At 36.4% G+C, this 19,440-nt stretch overlaps 1 protein-coding gene across 5 annotated transcripts in view; it reads right to left on the bottom strand.

The window, feature by feature from the left end:
- Nucleotides 1-19,440, bottom strand: part of FOXP2 (forkhead box P2) — a 399,281-nt gene that overhangs the window by 313,605 nt on the left and 66,236 nt on the right. The window lies entirely within an intron of this gene.

Below are 19,440 nucleotides of genomic sequence, written 5' to 3'. Positions count from 1 at the left end.
AAATACTGAAATGATAATTGCTTTTGGTTTGAAACACGGGATGTGGTATCAGGGAAAAAACACTCAGGTAAAAATGTTTCAATGCTCACTAAAAAGTAAATAGGGTTTTTCTTTCCAGTAAACAGATAAATGTTTCATCTTTTCCTTGAACATTCCTGCTTTCTGTGTTTATTTGTTTCGAGTTCCACTAGCATTTGTATCCATTTTTCCTTGTGTGATGGCATACTAAAGAACAAGTTTAGAAAAATTTTAAAAAGACAAAAAAAAACAAAAAGAAAGAAAAATCCACGAAAGAACACAATGTTAAGAAGCAGTAATGTTTAAAAGAGAATCAAAGGAGAGGAGAGGAAAGGAGAAGAGAGCAGCTAAAAAGACTGAAAAAAGATAAAGGGCAAAGGATTTAAAAATTAAACAGAAGGAAAAAGATTAAAGAAAGAATGGCAAAAGGCAATGCAAAAGGATTTAAGAAGCCAGTATAAAGAAAAGACATTCAGTTACGAGAAAGGAATAGCAACTACTAGAGGAAAAATACTTGAATATAATGAATTAAAAAAAAATTGAAAGAAGTTAGAAATTAATTTTAAGAAGACAGAAAGTTAGAAAACTTTTTTTTCCACAATAAAATAAACAAGATTCAGTGAAATTTTAAAAGTCTGTTTTGATTATACACATTATCATTCAACAGTTTATCAGGTTTAGTAATTTTAATTATATGAAAATAAATACAAAGGTATGCAATGCCAAGTATTTCCTAAGCAGGTGTTTATGCATCATATGCAAAGCGAGAATAAAATACATTCCTCTTTAAAATAAAAAATCATTTTCTTTTATTAGTAATTGTATTAGTAATTGTATAAAAATTAAAAGAATTTGCCTGTCTATATGGAGTTTTAACATCATTATGAAGACCATTAATAGTTTCTGAAGGGTTAATAAAAGCTTACAGCTGCTTATTTTGCAGCCAGAAGTGGTTAAAGACAAAATTAGAGCAACCAACAGATTGACTGGACTTCAAAAAACACAATTAATTTATTATTAATGTTATCATCTCATTAAAACCTTCTAATAAATGTGCTCTTACTATAATGAAAATATTTTTGTCAGTAAAACATTACAGGATAATACAGGAAAAATGGAAGGAATGTAACTTGGAATGTAAGAAGCACAAAGAGTTTAAGAGTAACACTCTCTTTTGAACATTATATATTAGATACATTCTGATTATTTTTCTTCTTATTATTAGTTCTACCATCTAACTTAGGGAATTAATAACTATTCATTTAAATATTTACTTCATGTAACTCAGTTTTTTCTCTAAACAAGTAACATCCCAAAGCCAGAAAAAGTTTTGTCAAACACAGCCTTCATTTAAAGGTACTGATTTTATTCCATCCCTGTTTTATTCATTTATTTATTTATTTGACTATATCTAACTCCCTGGTTTCTTAGAAAAAATAGAGATTTTCAAACTTTAGCTCTCGGTACCATTTATCATTCTGTATACCATTTACCTCTATACTATTTAATGTTTTATATACCACCTACCTCTTTTTTATCTGCACACAATACTAATCTTCTTAATCTCTACCCATATTAAGTAATTTCCATACCTCCAGTATTTTCAGAGGCCTTTGCAGGACCTTTTCTGTTCCTGCAATATTTTTCAATGATGAAGCAACCAGACTATAAAAGCTACTCAAACTGAAGGTATAACATTACTTTATTTAAATGTGTTCTAACGCTTGTGGGAATATTCTCCAAAGCATCCACAATCTTTTCTTGGTTTTTCCCTTCTTTTTCTTCTCCTTTTTTCTTTTTGGACATTACGATATACAATGAACAAACATTTTATGCGAACAGAACGAAAAAACACCTACTTGTCATGACTTGGTAGGAAAGATTTTAATGCACAGAAGCAGCCCAAGCTCCCTCTCAGCATGTGTTGCCATTTTGCACCACCCATTGTTACTTGCCTACTGCGCTGAAAACTGATCATTAATGCAACTTTTTGTTTATGCATTCCACAGGACTCTGTAAACCAGGAAGGTAATATAACCTCTTCCACTAATTATAAAATTTCCTTTTCAAATCTGAAGATCTGAGATCAATCAGTTGTCCTTGTTTTACTGAACTGATGCAATCTGAAAGGCTGGATGAGCACAGTAATTATTTACACAAAACACACTGGATTTCCTCAGCCATATTTTTTCAATCTTTGTAATTTGTAAAAAAATACTTCTAAAAAAAGGCTTAGATTTGTTTATTCAGTGCAGTAATTTCCCGTTTCGCTCATTTCTCTCTTATTACTTAAAGATTTATTTTGACATTGTATGCATATCCTTGCTCAGGTTTTTTGTTATGAAAATGAGGATAAAGAAACCATTCCACACACCTATTAAAAATAATTTTAATTAAAAATAATTTTGTAAAAACTCCAAAAATAACAACCACAATAAAAAATATTCCAGCTGAAAATCACACCTATTAACATCTGTACCACCAGAGACTCCTCTAAATGTTTTTTGCTCTAAAACTTACAGCCCCCTTTATCTCTCCTTAGACAGAAGACTTTGCAAACCAGGACATTCCCAACAGATAAGAGCACAACTTTCAATTTGGATGACAACTTTCCATAAACATTAACTTTGAGCATAAAACTATAGCCCTGATAGAAAGAAAAGTGCTGTAAAACATGCAGTTTAATCGCATGAACCCATGAGAAAACAGAGATGTCCCACATGGTGCCATCAACAGCCCAGTGCAGAATGTTGTTTGCACACATCCAGTAATTCTGGGCTGCAATGTCCTGTGAAATTTATTTTACAAGCCTAATGAACAAGTGTTTTTCATTTCAGGTGACTGAGGAGATTAATTCAACTATGGCACATGAATGACTTCATCAGCCATACAGAAATTAATTCTCATTCTTCACATAGCTGATCTTGCATGCTCCACTACTTGGACCCCAAAATAAAACAAAGCCCAGGAAGAGATGTGCTTACAGTGAAACAACATGTGAAGTGTATTCCTGACAGGACTCTTTCTGAAGAAGTGACTCTATTTTTAAGACTAGCATAACTTTTTACAATATCCTTAGGATGGATTGTCCTGGATCAGGGAGCCAGCATGCAAAGTCAGTGCAACAAGCAAAAAGTTTTTCAGGAATTTAATTCAGCTTGCCTTTGTCAACTAATACAGCAAATGAGCTAAATAAAGCATTGGTACACACACCAAACCACTCTTCTGGATTATATCTACTAAGACTGTGCACTTAAAGCTGATACAGGACAGGAAATTAGTTTTTCATACACATCTAGCCAGGCTACTGGTATGACCATGTTGTATCTTACCAAGCAGCCTTCCAATTACAGCTGTAGGTCACTCTGCTTTTAAATTTCTGAAATGTTCTCAATGAATTTATTTTCTGTATATATGAATCCAAACATATATTTTACTAGCATGCAATATTGCAATGTTGCAACATCACAATACTGTCCCTTCTGAAAACAAGTAAGCCAGGAAGAAGGTTTTTCCTCATGTTTTTGCCGTTCTTTTTTTGACAATTTACAACTTCAATACACAGAATTTACTGCAGGACTTTACAGAAAGCCTTAAATTAAAACTTTTACATTAATTAAAAGCAATGAAAGATGCATCAAAGAGATGCCGAACACAATAAAATGCTGTAAAATTCTCTGGAATGGCATAAAATTTCACAAAACAAAATAGGAAAAAATTTAGAGAGGGTGCCCAAGATGAGTATTAATAGAAACACATGGTTTGGAGTCTTATTTTTAAAACACCCTAACAGCAGCTGAGAAAAAGGAATGCAGTAAAATATCTGATAGCTCTGTAAGAAGGAAACTCAGAGCAGCAGTACCCTCAGAAATGGTGAGTTTAGATGTAAAGGGAACAAATGAAAGAGTAACTGCTGCAGCAGGTACAGCCCAGGACAGCTTCTGTGAATGTAGGCTGTGCACAAAATGGACTGAGGAGGAATGAGATGCTGAGGGAAAATGTGAGAAAGTGAAACATGAGATTAGAAAGCAAGCAGATATGCATAATGGGACAGCTTCAAAGTTTAGAGGCACCACACAAATCTCTGATGGTGGCAATGTGACTGTCTTTAGCAAGCCCAGACAGATATTCTTAGGATTTATTTTACATTACATATTTCCAAGGTTTTGTGTACCTAAGGTACAGAAAGCAAAACAAATTTATTTCTAAACAAAAAGATTGCATCCTACAGAAGCTACATAAAAGATATAGCTAAATTTCTTAAAGATAAAATTAGTGTTTTAAGGATTTTAACTATTAAAAAGCTCATTGAAGTGGCACCAATTATGTGGATTTGAAGAGCTCTGCAGTTTCAGGTGAGGCCCATGGGCAGGAGGGCACCAAGCCTGAGGAAGTTCACCTACCCAAGTTCCCATCAGGTCAGGGACTTCAGCTCAAGGCACTGCACTTTGAAAGGAGGGAGGAGAGAGACATTTCAGCAACACAAACCATGAAACCAGCACAAATGATGGGACAAAAAACTATCTGTGCTTCAGAGCATTCTTAGCTTCAAAATTGTCTCTGTACATGACAGAAAACAGAAGGACTTTGGAGTTTTGGAGCTATGCAACAATCTGCAGCCAAAAATAATAAACCCCTAGCAACAGAAAAAAAAAATCTGAGAAAGACCATGGAATATTTCACCAAAAATCCTATTAGGGCACGTAGCATAAAAATAGTCACATCACCTCCTGTTAGATAAGCAGAAGCTTCAGACAGACACACAGTGACAGTCAACACATTTCTGGAAAGTGACAGAGCTGCAATGTGATGTAGGAGCTGGCAAATTTTCCAGGTTTGGCACACCAGACAAGGGGTTTTACCTTTGTAACCAGGGTTCTCCTACAGCAAAGTAACACGGGGTGTCTTGTGCCATTTACAATTTGGCTAATGCAATAAACTTACAAACAACTGCAGGATCCAAAGGGATTTCCCTTTGCTGTTTTTCACTCTCACCATCCCCACGTGCTTGAACAATGCTATTCCTCAGTTTTTATTTCTCATACTAATCTCTACATTAGCAAGTATTAATAGGAAAGAACAAGAAATTTGACACAAGATCTTTTAAGTAACATTAAGGTGTGCCACATTTGTATATGGCTTATTTCCAGTAACTTTTCCTACAGGTGAAATTTAAAAAGAGAAGGCTGAGAGTATACAACCAAATGGTCTGGGCATTATTCTGCTGCTTTTTTTCCTTGAAAATTCAAATGATCCCTGCAGGCAGCCGACAACTGCTAGAACTGTGGAATGTGCTCTTTGAACTGTACAAAACCCTTCAGCCTTTCGTGCATTGCTGCAAACAAAAACTGCCAAGTGCAATTATTTCTCAAATTTAATGTTATGGAAGTGTTGCACAGTTTTTTTCACAGCTTTGAAAACAGCTGTGGAAAAAGAAAATTTACAGGACTATTTCCCCACAGAAGTTATACGTTACATTTATCACCTTTTGTAAACAACAGATACAAATGAACCAATCAAATCCCAAAGAGTGCCACTATTTCTTCGGTGCAATGAGAATTATATTCCTATGGAAAGAAAAGGAGGAGTATGTGTAGGGAGTCCTCCCAAGGACAGTTTTTCATCCTTCAGCCTTTTTAAAAGGAAAAAAATAACCCACCAAAACACACTGCAAAACAAACCAAAACTCAGAAGCATAAAACCACATGAGAGAAAGACAGAAGCTTGAAAATTCATATTTCACTTTCCCCTTTTACTTATATTTATATAAATAAATGTATTTATATTTGTATAAATAAAATTGTTTATATTATATATAAATATAACATGTTAATATTATATAAAAACAATATATTATTATTAAAACTATTATTTAAGTTATTTAATTTATATGTTATTATTTAAATGTCTATATTTATATCATTAAATACATTTGTTTATGCATTTGTGCATATTTATTTCTATTGTTTTTATTTTTTTAACCTACACTGCTATATCTAGAGTTCCTACAAACACCCACATACTAAAACTTAACTTGGTGAAAACAAGCACAGCAATTGATGTAATCTTGCATGCATCTGTAGTGCCACTAAGAACTGCCCAGGTTTTGAACACATTGTATTCAACTTGTTGAACCAAAAGCAGATGAGCCTTACTCACTGAGTACAGACTTACTCTGTAACAGGACTTTTACTACTGACTGCAGCTATATCTGACATTCTTAAGCTAAAGATGGCATTGAGGCATAACCAACTACTCTGAAACAAAAGTTTCCACATCTGAAATAAAGGTTACATAACCATGAAGACACCCAAATTCTAAACAGTAGTTTTTGTTTGGATTGCAGCTGGGCAAGCTATTTAGTTCCAGAGTAAACTTCATTACAATTCAGACTTGAAGGTGGAGAACTGTCTACACACCAAAGCAGTCCCAAAGCACACCTAAATTCTGAGGTCTTGTCCAAGATCCATTGCCCACACCCACACATTAAGTCAGCCACAATATCCTGTTTCATAGCAGGAGAAAGGACCTGCAAACAGCCAGATTCAAGCTGTGAAACAGCTGAGCAATGTGAGTACTAAGTCTAAATGCAATGTTTAACTGATCCAAAATGAAGATGAGCCACTGCACATGGCATGGTAAGAAACAAACCAAAAATTAAACAAAAGAAAATATAACAAAAAATATAAAGAAAATAGAAAAAGGAGCTTGACTCTTTAGCTTGATCATGTAGACAGAACGGACCAGCTGAAGGCATTTAATAGACTTACAGCTTCTTCAGATTTAGTGAGGGCCAAGAATTAGAACCAAGACATGTGTTGAGCATCTCCTGCTGGTTGCTACACCTATGTGGAATCAAGACACACATGAGTGAGAGTCAGCAGCCACCCCCTGCTGCATTCCTGCAGGGGACAGGAGAGATGGGCACTCTGCAATGCAAGCTGCCCTCAGCAGCAGAGCGTGCTGTGCTGTAACTCATTGCTGGGTTCACCACGGAGCTTGTTCAGTTCTGCACTGTGTGATGCTGTGCCACCGAGTTCCACTGATGCCATAGAAGGGTTGCCCAAAACTGTGACACATTATTTTCATTTCAGAATTAGAAGAGAGGCCAAGAGTACTGCTTCAGTACTGGTAACACCCTACTGAACACTCCAGAATCACAGAATATGTCAAGTTGGAACCTTGCCATCTCCTGCATGCTACTCACGTGTTTGCACCCAACACAGACATGCCTGCTATTTTAGAAATAAAACATTAGGTTTGGTGGGGTTTTTAAAAGTTGTCTTTGTGGTAATGAATCTTGGTCAAGATTCAGTGTTAACACAACTTATGCAAACACCAAAGAGGAGCCCACAGAACTGCCAGTGATGAACATAACTGCATTAAGAATGATGTGGCCTTCGAGAGCATGGTAAACCAAGCCAGTGCAAGCAAAACTAGTAATGGAGAAACTGCAATTAATTTTTAATTAGAGAGGGCAATGGCACTGTTTCTCTTTGTTGATCTTTCCATCAGGACAGGAAAAAGCACAATAATAAGTATATTCATGGGGTTTTAAAGGCATTCCATGTAAAAAGCAACAAAACATAATGTACATTCATTGCAGCCTGAGTGAGAAGACTATCCTGAGGGAGGCACAAGAGCTAGGCACTTGATGTGAGACACACAGTTGTTCTTTCTAAAAAGTTACCAAGTAAAGCAAAAAAAAAAAAAAAATCTGGCATCACAGCAACTGCTTACCAGCACTACAAAAGAAACAAAATATCATGAAGCTGTGTCAGGGGGTATTTAGGTTAGATACCTGGAATAAAGTCCTTCACCCTAAAGGTCTTTGGGCACTGAAACAGGATCCCCAGGGAAATGGTCACAGCACCAAGCCTGACAGAACTCAAAAAGTGTTTGGACAATGCTCTTGGACATGGTGTGACTCTTGGGGATGTCCTGTGCAGGGCCAGGAGCTGGGTTTCAATATTTCTGGTGGATCTCTTCCAGCTCAGGACTGCTCTATGATTCTATGAAAAACATAATATTTTTATATGTTTCTAACATCTGTTAAAAAATAAAAACTAAAAGAAATCATTATCTTTGATATTTTTAAGCTTTTTTCAAACAAATGAAGTGGAATATCTCAAGAGTTTTACTATTCTTTTACCAATAAAGGAAGCAAACATCAGGATTTCCAAGAGCAAAATCAGTAGATGGGCTTGTTGAAAATAATCTTCAAACAGGCACACTGAAATTATTTGTTGTGAAGAAAAGCACTTAAGTAGTGATTTGCATAACATCAGTGATGTCTCATTTTCAGGATGTAACAAGATTTTTTTCTAGATTTCTTAAATGCATCTCTGCTGACATCGCTCTACATACCCAGATGACACAATGGTAGAAATTGTTTACACCTAGAGGTGCTTTCATAAATTGCTCATGAGGGAAGAATCAGAAAGGTATGTGAGAAGCAAACATGAGATAATCTGTTCCTCATGACTGTTTCCCCAAACTCAATAGAAATTTGCCTAATACCAGTCATTCCTCTCTTGACACAAAAATTTCAAACTTGTCAATCTGCATGGAAGCATCACCGTAATGCCGCGCACCTTCTGCACTTCCTAAAACATCACTCATTAAAAGAAATCTGAAAAAGAAATCTGCCTTGGGTTGAGGAGTTTAATGCCAAACTTAGCCTAAGGCACATTTCAAAGCCAAAATGTTAATCCTTGGGTGGGGGATGCTGGTGTTATGTTTTTGATGTGTCTATATGATCTCGTAACAAGAATATTTTCATTGTTCAAATTCCAGGTGGAATGCCCTGTTGGGGTGTCAGCTCCTGCAAGTAAATAAAATTAACACAATGGGTTGCCCATAACTTTGGTACTGCACTGACTAAAGGGTAGGGGCTATAGCTCTTATTGAATTGAGTTACTATTGTAAAAGACAATAACCAGAAAAAGAGAACCCCAAACTTTTACTACGACCTATGATAAAAGAATTCACTAATGGTCTCTGCATTCCAGATAACAAGTCTTGTATAATCTTTCTGAATTTTTCCCAAATGAAAAAGCCAGCAAAGTCCACTAGAAGCTGGCCAAATGAGCAACATATCTCATCTAGAGGGCAATTAACAATAAAATCAAAGAATATAAGAACTACTAAGAGTAACTATTTCTGGAAGGGGCCCTTCACCTAGAATAAGAAAGTAAAAACCAGTCACAAATTTAGAAAATGCCTTCAGATCCCCTGATAAGAAACCATAGGTATTTCAAAAGGAATTACTCCCTCTCCCTTGCTTTGTTTTTATCTTATCCCACAAGCCCCTCCCAGTCCAAGTGTATTTCTCTTCTGTGGGCTGTCAAGGTTGTCAAGAAGAGGGCCATGTGTTTTGAGAATTGCTGAAGTTCAGATGATTCATGAATTAGAGAGAGTTTAAGGTCAGAAAGAACCATTAGATCATCAAGTCTGACTTCCTACAATATCACAGACTATAAAATTTCAGACAGTTACCTTATTATTGAACCCAAACACTTACAGCTGATTGAAGAATAAATTCTGTTTCAGCTAAAACAATTGTTTCATGACACACTTTCTTTTTTTGTACTAGATTAAAGACCTCTCTAGAGCACCAGATATTTTCTCTCTGTGAAGGTATGCTGCAATTAAGTAATTTCTCAAACATCTTTTTGATAAGGTAAACAGACCAATGTTAAATATTTCACTGCAAGGCAATTTTCAAGCTCTTAAATCACTTTCATAATAGGTTCTGGCACCATCTCTAATTTTCAAAAAGGTTTTTTCTTTTAGATGTGGCCAGAAGAAACATCAGCTGAAATTCAGTCTGTTTACCAATGCAGTAAAAAAAGACAAATTCACATATTTGCTGACATTTGGTTGCTTGTACATCTAGCACAGTCCTTTATCTGTTGAATAGCATACTGAGTTTTCTCCTGTCAGGAAAAAAATAATAAAAAATTATAGGGGGGGTTGTGACCAAGTAGTGCAAGCAAGTATCAACAGAACTTGGCAATAACAGCAAGCCTTAACTATCTGGTCATCTTTTTGGACAGGAGACAGCAAGATACAGGCTATCCAAATATGTGTGAGTAACCATTCTTAGTACAGAAACTGAGGAAAACACTCAAAGCAAAAAATGTTTTAGATTATACTTCAACCTTCAATTCACTGGAAATGTGAGAATTGAGGGCACCTTGGTTGAAAGAAACCACAACATGAGAGAATTCCCATTTCTAAGGACGGGAAGGAAAAGGGAGGCTGGGAGAATAAAGTCAATGACAATTACAGAAAAGGACTTGGATAAATGCATTGGTGGCCAGGATCCTGTAAAAGGTAACTCGAAGGGAAGAAGAAAGAGTTCAAGAGAGATCACAGTTCCATCAAGAAGTAACATTTACAGCATAAGAGCAAACTAAGTCAATGTGGAAAAAGGCAACATCATAAGCTCTTCAAGGGCCTGCAACTTCAGGAAAGTAGAGGTCCATGAACACAAGTAGGTGAGAGACAAAAACATGACAGCACAGGGATAAAGTCAAAAGGGCAAAACACCAGAAAGTGAAATGTAACTTAAAAAAATTAGTAGCAAAAAAGCAATTTTTACATTCCTTAACAGTAATAGGAAAATTCAAGAAAGAGCTGATCAGGCTATTTGCAGAAGAATCAGACATATATTTTGTTCAGCCTTTAATATAGGAGACAAATACAATCTGAGCACTAAAACTAGTGACAAAAGGGACAAAAATTAAGAGTAAAACAGGGAAATCAGATGACAAGACATGGCAATAAGTTAGTTGCTGCCAGATCAGTTCAGCCTAACCAAGCTTACTTATGTTAGGTAAAAGCACAATGTTGGCCTGTGCTGTGAAGCCAGCAGAAGAATGCCAAACTCCAGTATTTCCAATGCCTGACTGCACTCAAATTTTACTTATCTGTCATCTATGTCCACTCAAAAACAAATCAGTGAAATATTAAGGGTTTAAGTTACCTTTATTTTTAAAATTTATTCTTCACTCCAATCAAACCAGTGACTAATGTCTTTGCCCCTTATTATCATAAACAGATACATCACCTCAATAGGTAAGACATTTAACTACAGTGCAAGGGACTCTAAGACAAATAATTGAAACTCCCTCACTGGAATTAGCAACTTTTCAGAAATCTAGAGAATAGATGGAGCTCCAGAAAAACCAAAAGGGAAAATTACAGTCCTTGTGATAAAAAGCTGAAAAAAGAGAAGGTAAGAAATGATAAATTTCTCAATTAATTTAAGTTTCTGAAATAGTTTTAAGAAAACCAAGACCAGCAAGACTTGATCTTTCTCTTTACAACAAGAAAAAAAATACCTGTCAATATAGTTTTGTCAGTACCAAAATTTGGCAAGCCAATTAAATTTCTCCATCAGTAGAAAAAATAGTTTTTTAACGGGAACGAAGCAGTGGATGACACATAAAAAGAAGAGGATGACTCATAAAAAGAAGCAAAGGAAACAAAGCCCAAATTAAACTATTTTAAGGCTAATACAAAATGTGTTCAAAAATTTGATATAGAGACTGGGAATAAAGGATGGATACTATGAATGAGGCTCAGTGGGGGTCCATCCTGGTCTGGTGTGTTTTCTTTTATAACTTGGATGGTGAAATGTCATTCATATAGATATTGTACTTTTAAAATTTACAGAGGATGCTAAGTTTCAGAAAGACAGAAAAACACTGGTCTTTCCTCCACAGGATACACCAAAAGTAATAGGAAGTACATTTAAAGATGTACACACATGAAAATATATTTTAAACATTTTGAGGAGCTTTTAGGAACCGTGAGTTAGTTCTGAGGTAGGGGAACTCACAATTACACCAATCCCATTTTAAAACACAAAATCACTTGACTGCATGGCATCACATGCTCATTCCATGCACTGTGCTTAGACCTATGCTTTGAAATACATCCCATTCTCTCCCTGTCTTTGCCTTTCAGCTCTGCTTGAAGTGAGATATAACTGAGAGCCACAGACACAGCCTGGAAGGTGCCAGCTGCTCAGTTCTGACCACTCTTTGAACACTCTGTACTACCAGCTCTTGGTGAGGATTCTTGGTCATAACTGCTAGAACAGAGCGAGGCAGCGCTACCACCAATATTTCAGTACTCCTGGCATAACTAACAGGATATTTAAACTTGCTGGGATATTACCTGTGAATTTGCTTGGAACATATGGACATCTCACTCATCCCACCCACGTGGCTGAATGCAGCCTCTATGAAAGCATGCCCAGACATCAGGGCTTCAGGTTACCCTCAGCTTAGGGTGAGGGCAGTAGACACTATAGTCCCTGGTAAAACCTCTGTTCCCATCTGTATTGCCAGTCCCCTTTAACAATGGAAAAGCTACAGGGAGGCCTCTCCAGAACCTTCCTTCTCCAGGCTGGACAGCCCCAGGTCGCTCAGCCTTTCCTCACAGCAGAGGTGTTCCATTCCTCTGGTCATTTTTGGCTGTCTTCTGGACAGGCCCACATCCCCTGTGTGTTCAGGACCCTAGAGCGGGATGCAGTACTCCAGGTGTTCCCACCAAAGCTACCAGGCATGGCCCAGATGGCTGGTGCTGCACACTGTGCAGAAAAGCCTGCAAGAGTGGATACAGCTGCTGTAATTGTGCTGGAATAACCAAGCAAAATCACTGGTGTATTAGAGGCCCATGAGAAAAATGTCTGGACAATGGACTGGTGCCCATTTAATTGAGGCAGCGTAGAATACTTTGAATGAAAGGTGACTTATTTGCTTTTAATGCAATGAGAAGTGTATGTATTTGGCTAATACAATTAAAATTAGTAGAAAATATACTTTTCAGGAATGCACAATAGAAAATTTTAAAAATATGTTAAGCAAATACACTAGTGAAGAATTTAGTCAAGGCATCTCAGAAAACAAGAATAAATATATAAATTGACAATGTTTTTTTAAAAAAGAAGCCACTGAGACCTAGACTTGTAATATTTGTTATTCATTTTCACTGAAGTAAAATATCAGCAAAAGCACAAAGTGAAACTAAATGGCTTAAATGGCTTCCTATTTTCTTGCATATTGAATTACAGATGCTCTTTACCTTCTAAGGTGAAATTGCTTCTTTGTATTTCCATAATCTGATTCTATCCTGATTGTCTATTTGATCTTTAACAGATCATGCTAAACAAGCAGAAGAAGAAAACATTTCTCAATGCACAGGCTGTGAAGGTATTAAAAACTACTGCTTCTGGATTTCATATCCAGAGGTTTCCTAGAAATCCTCCATCTGTCCATCATTGATGCGTATGTAGTGTGGTCAAGTTAATGCTTCTATTGAAACCTAGAATTTTGCATTTCTCAAATGAAAACAAAAATGCAAAAAAGCCCAAATATTGCATCTACAGGAGGTTTTTTGCCTTTAATTTCCCAGGTTCCTTTTAGGGAAAAAAAGGGAAAAAGTCCTTAAGGCAATATAAGCACTTAATCCAACTCAAATACTAAAGAGGACATAACCTTTTAAATCATCTTAAATATTTACGATGCCATAAGCTCTTAAACTTCCTGGGATACTTAGCCTTCCTTAAAACCTCACAGTACTCAAAGTCCCCTGAGCAACGTAAGCACCTAAACTACTTCAAATCCTTTCAAAGGACACAACCTTTAAACCAACGTTGTGTCTAATTTTTAGAAATATTTGTTTCTTCAGGCACAATTCTGCCTGGTTTTGTCCACAAATCATGTAACTATTCAAGTTACTATTCACATGCCTCCGTTGACACAATGCTTCTATCAGATGGAAGGCCTATGCATGGAAGATATAAAGCACCCTGACAACACTGGGGAAGTCAATGCAAGCAATGGAAAAGATTCCCTTGGCTCTAAAGCTGGCCAGCTTCAACTTCACAGAAAGAGAAGTAATAGAAACACAAGACAGTCACCAAAGCCTTTGCAGTATCTTGTTCATACCTTTACATGATGCCTGTCAGTGACTCAAACTAGGTTGATAATATTTCCCCATTAGCTTAGGACAGCAATCAAGAAATTGCAAAAAATTGACCTTCAACAACAGCAACAAATGTGATCTCTGTGAGGGAACAAACAACAAATGGGATCTCTGTGTGCAGAAGTCCCAAGAAAAGAGCCAGAATGCAAGCCATATTTAAGAAGTACTCAGCTAATATATTACAACTACACACTACTTCAGGACTTTAATTCTTCAGAATGGTGTCACTTCCCTATTCATTTTCTAACCCGATTTATCTTTTTAGTAAGTGTTTGGTGAACTCAACTCACTCTGTTCCTCTCCTCCATAAGCCCTTTAAGATAGGTCTGGAGTGGGAAGAAAAACATTCCGGGGTAAAGCGACCTCACACACACAAGTGTGAGAGGCAAAAATCCTTCTCTTTCCAGAATTTCCCAGTTCAGGTTTTCAATGTTTCCTATAGCCTAGGAAACAAATCATCTGTGTTCCGTTTTAGGGATTTTACTTTTGATTACATGAGTGAGCAGAACATTAAGTGAAACTTGGTGCCACAATTGCTCTGAATTAATTGAGAAAAATTATCAATACTTGAGTCTTTAAATTTTTCATTTCATATGACAAGAAGTAGATTAGTCATGTTGTTTGTCCATGGGAAGCAAATAGAGATAGCTGTCTTCAGACCACACTTCAAAAAACATTTGCCAGACTTCTGTATGGCAAGCAAGGTTACTGAATCAGCAAATATTTAACAATTATTTTTATACTAATCATAAGCCATGGCAATAAAAGTGCTGTATCCATCAATGAGTAAAATATTTTAAATATGCAGCTCAACATTAACAAATTTACTGTTATGCCAACATTTCAACATCTTGAAAATCTGTTTAGGACTGCCCCTACAGTTCTATAAGACAATGGCTTAAGAATTTTGAAGAGTCCATGTTTATGCTGAGCCTGGTGAGCAGCTACAATGTTGTGCTAAACACTACAAAGTCCACTTTACCATTTTTTTAAATTTAATTTTTACCTTGATCGTCTTATCAATGAAATCAGTTGTTGTTAAGTATTGAATACAAACTCACACACAACTTATTACAATACAGAAAACTATAGAAGATTACAATGAGAAGATTATCAAGTCTGGCTTCAGTATTAACTTCCATTTTTTCTCCTAACTATTGATGAACAAGGTATAACTTCACCCCTGATTTTTTTTATCATATAACCATAGCAACAGGAGTTGAAAATCACAGCCCTCCACGGGTCATCTAGTTCTCCTGTTTAAGATATCTGTTCCAAGTCTCCCTTAGAAACTTGAATAAAGAAGGTGAGATCACCTTCTTTAAATGGTAGTTTCAATCACATTCTTTAAATGATAGCTTCAATGGAAACAGACTAGGTGAAAACTGTTTTTCCTTCAGCACAGTTTTAAACACACAAAATGAAAATATCCCACTGGTCACAGAAGTACATGTGATTATAAGAAAACATTTTAATTACAGAACAGAACCCTACAATTACAGACTCTAACCAAGTGAGCAAAAAGTGGAATTATTACATTACTCAGAGACATGAAAGGGTGGGGTTTTTTACAGACTTATTTATGACAAGGATCCCCATGGTCTTTTGTAACTAAGAAAACATCAGCATTAATAAATAGTAGAGACCAACAAAAATGGCCTCGGACAATAGAACCGCTGGAGCTGAACACGTTACACACATGTGGCATGTGCTTCAAGAGATTTCACTTTGTACTACTGCACAGGTTTGGTCCATTCTTCAAACACTTGCCCTTGTTTAGCTCCATCATCAGGAAGGTTCAATGGGAGGCTAACTCTATGATACTTTTCAAGTGCAGTCCTTATTTGAACTAAAATACTAAGAGATGCTGCAGAAGCCAATCGATGGCTTCTAAGATGGCAATCATTCTTGTTCTAGGTATAAGACCACATTATTTTTGTTTTCCGTGGCTAATTTCTTTTGCAGTGGCAGATTTATAGATTTATATATTTTCTTTCTTTAGACAAGTATTTTCAGCCATATGCAGGAAGTCAGCTTTATAAGCCAACTCAAGAACAGGAGCAGCTCATTTGCAGACAATGAAGAGCTTTGTAATTTAGCTGTAGGGCTTCAAAATGAATTTTTCCAAAGACACAGGAGGCCTCAACTTCAAAATACCCAAAGGCTTCTATTTCATCATGAATTGTAGAGGACTCTACAGTAATGTATGCATGTTAGGGGATTAAGAATGATAAATTTCAACATGCATGCATCAAATTATTGCAAAATCAATTAAAATTTATCTAGAAAAATTTGATCAGTCACTGATTTTTGCAGGTGAAAAATTAGAAGTACATCCTGTACTAACATATGGCTGGGGATTGCTCATATGAGTGCACAGTTTCAGATAGTCCATCTGGAGTCCATCTCCCCCATGTTTAACATTTTCATCAGAAACAAGGACTGAGAGATATTGACATCTTCGGGGAAGGCTGATGACCTTGATTCTGCTCTCAATAATGTCTCAGAAACCATTTATCATATCTTGCAAAACTACAGGTATAAGATGCACTCTGAGAATCAAAACACCATTTAACTGCTCCACTGGAGAGCTCTTTCTCCCTAAAAGACCTGATGACAGACCATTTTTTCCCATGGGCTCAGACACCAGCTAAAACTGTGATTCTGTCTCTGTCAGAGTAAAATTAGGGGAAGGAGGTGGAGAGAAAGGGGATCAAATTTTAGGTTTATTCCACTGATGCTGCCGCCTGTCAGTAAAAGATGAAGGGCTGAAATCCCATCAGTCTGGATTTGCAGATCTGAGGATGAAGAATTAGTATTTTTCTGTTTTTGCAGAAAACTCCTTGATGTATGGCTCCATTATTGAATGTTAACAGCTTCGGTTTAAATTACAAATGAGGTCCTATTAGCATAACCCATACTTGGTTTCTATTTAAAAATACGATTTTCACCAAAATTGTGTCAGTTGAGAACCTACATGTTTTCATTTGTGGCTACAGATAAAGGAGAGAAGCAATTTTATATTTCACTAACTCATAATATGAGGTTTAGAAAGGAAAAATTTTTAAGAACACTTTTAAGGTACTATTGATATCTCCTTCAACAGGAGGGACAAAAGGTGAATGACTGGTCCTTAGGAACGATGTACCAAAGGCAGCCATAAACAGGCAGCAGCACTGAAGGGGCAAAACCCAAAGTGCCTTTTACAATTGTCTCTCCAAAACAATTTTTTAAATATGATTATTTTAAAAACCCTAAATTGCATAGTGGAATAACTGTTTAATTAGCTTTGGTTTCCATCATGTGTGTTTTCATCAAAACACACTACACAGCAGATGGTTTCTGCTCTTTACTTTTCAACTATAGTGTTTGTGTCTTGCCCTTGAAAAGTTGTTTTTGTCTAATATATCTCCTACATTAGAAGTTTTAACATATAAAAATGTGTTGCTTTTCTGACATACACGTGCATCAGCATATCAGAACTTGTGAAATTGTTACACTAAATGGCCAGGTTCCAACTGCACTGTTTGCACAGTGTTATCTTCTGTAGTATTACACAGCACTTCAAGCTGTACATCAGCAGAGATCCAGAAGCCTGAGCCAACTATCACTGCAAACAGCCAGGCTGTTTGGGATGATTTTGGTGTTGGAATGCTCATGCTGGAGTTACTGTTTGCCCAGACCAAGTCAACCTGTTTCTCTATGCCTTATGAGCTCCCTGTGGAAAATACTGATAATCTCCAGAATTACCTGTGTGCAGCAAAGGTACAGTAACCAACTTACCATAAAAATGAGATGGCATTTCTGCATTCAACCCACCCATCTTAGCAGAGCTTCACAGGGGGCTAAGATCATATTAATTCATTGATGTCTTCTGTAAAGTTCTGTGAAATCCTCAGATGCAGTGCATTATTAATATTATTACATGTTATGACTTATGCTCCAAAGTATGTCCCCATGCTTTGTTAGCTGTATACAGGAATCCCTTCATTACCATCTAAATGCCTCCACCTCTGAAGGGTAACAATGCAGCTGTCTGCCAATAGACAGTAATTCTTTAGAAACATCTACTGATCTTCTATGAAGAATATTCTCTTCCATTAAAAATGTATTTCCAGTTCCTGAACAGCTCAATGCCAGGGAACTGTAACTGCATGCAGGACACCAGACTCCATAAAAATGTCATTTTAGCAAAAGGCATCTGCTTAGCTGGAATCCTTATTCAGCCTATCGCCCAGCTTTCACTCACTTATACCACAGGAAAGATCTCTCAAATCGAAGTAAAAAGACTCTACCTCTCACAAAGTAGAAAATGAATGAAATTGACAGAATGGCATAAAGTCCAATCAATTGATGCTCTCAACCAATTCAAATTAGATTCCAATCTGGAATCTAATCCAAAGTCCTCTAGAGAAAAGAGATCTTATATAGGCTGAAGAAATTAAGATATGCTGGCAAAAACTTTCCTTTTCTCTCTTGTTTTTCTGCAACTTGAGACAAGATGACTAACACATAGGTAGTTTTAGAACAACTATCAACACATATTTATGCTTTCTAAAAATGTCTGCAACAGTCAAAACATCTCTCCCTTTTTCCTATTTGAAACTTCAGGTTGCTTTTAAATTTTGAGTCAGAATAACAGTGTGAAAGGAACTTGATTCACTTTCTGCATGGAATGGGATTGAGCCCATGTGAAATTTTCTGTTATTAAAAAGCCCCTGCTGACTTAGATGCCTATGCTGTGGAAAATACTTGTTCTGTTAACTTTGATGCAGTCATTAATGTGTTTCTTGAACAGATACTCCTCAGGTTTCTATACTCAGATTCATTCACTGAACCCAGATACTCTCAGACTGTTGGATCTCCTCAGTTTAACCCTCAAACAGGGTCAGGACAAAGTGTCATAAAATGCACAGTTCAATAAAAATAGGCACAGTTCTTCAGTACTCAAACATCCGCTGTTTAGTGGCACCTTGCCTGAACTGCCCTTTTCATTTTCTCAGAACTAGGGTCTTTTGGGTTTTTTGTAATAAAGCATAAAATTTCACTCAAAACTAAAAATTCTTAAAGTTGCAGAAGAATGGGAATAATACAAACATCATCCAAATAAAGTCAGACAATCTTACAGGCTTGAAAAAAAATAAAGCCTATAAAACTTGTTTCAGCTACAAAGAGACAGCTTGCCAGCTTTGGTAAAGCTTTGTGTATTTACCAGTGAGAATCCTGGCCAGCAAGTACTGATGCAACAGGGTTTCTAAGGGAAATATTTTGTCCTTGTTTAGAACACATAACTTAGTGATACTGCGATACAAACATTGGTGAAAGTTATTTTGCGCAAATATTAGAAGGAGCAGACAGAGAAAGTAACTACAAATTACTAACATGAGGTTGTCTCCATTCTCTAAGTAGTTTCTTTAGGCC

This window comes from Melospiza georgiana, chromosome 4 (assembly GCF_028018845.1).
Source record: "Melospiza georgiana isolate bMelGeo1 chromosome 4, bMelGeo1.pri, whole genome shotgun sequence".
NCBI classification, from domain to species: Eukaryota; Metazoa; Chordata; class Aves; order Passeriformes; family Passerellidae; genus Melospiza; species Melospiza georgiana.
This window is presented reverse-complemented; position numbering and strand designations above follow the sequence as displayed.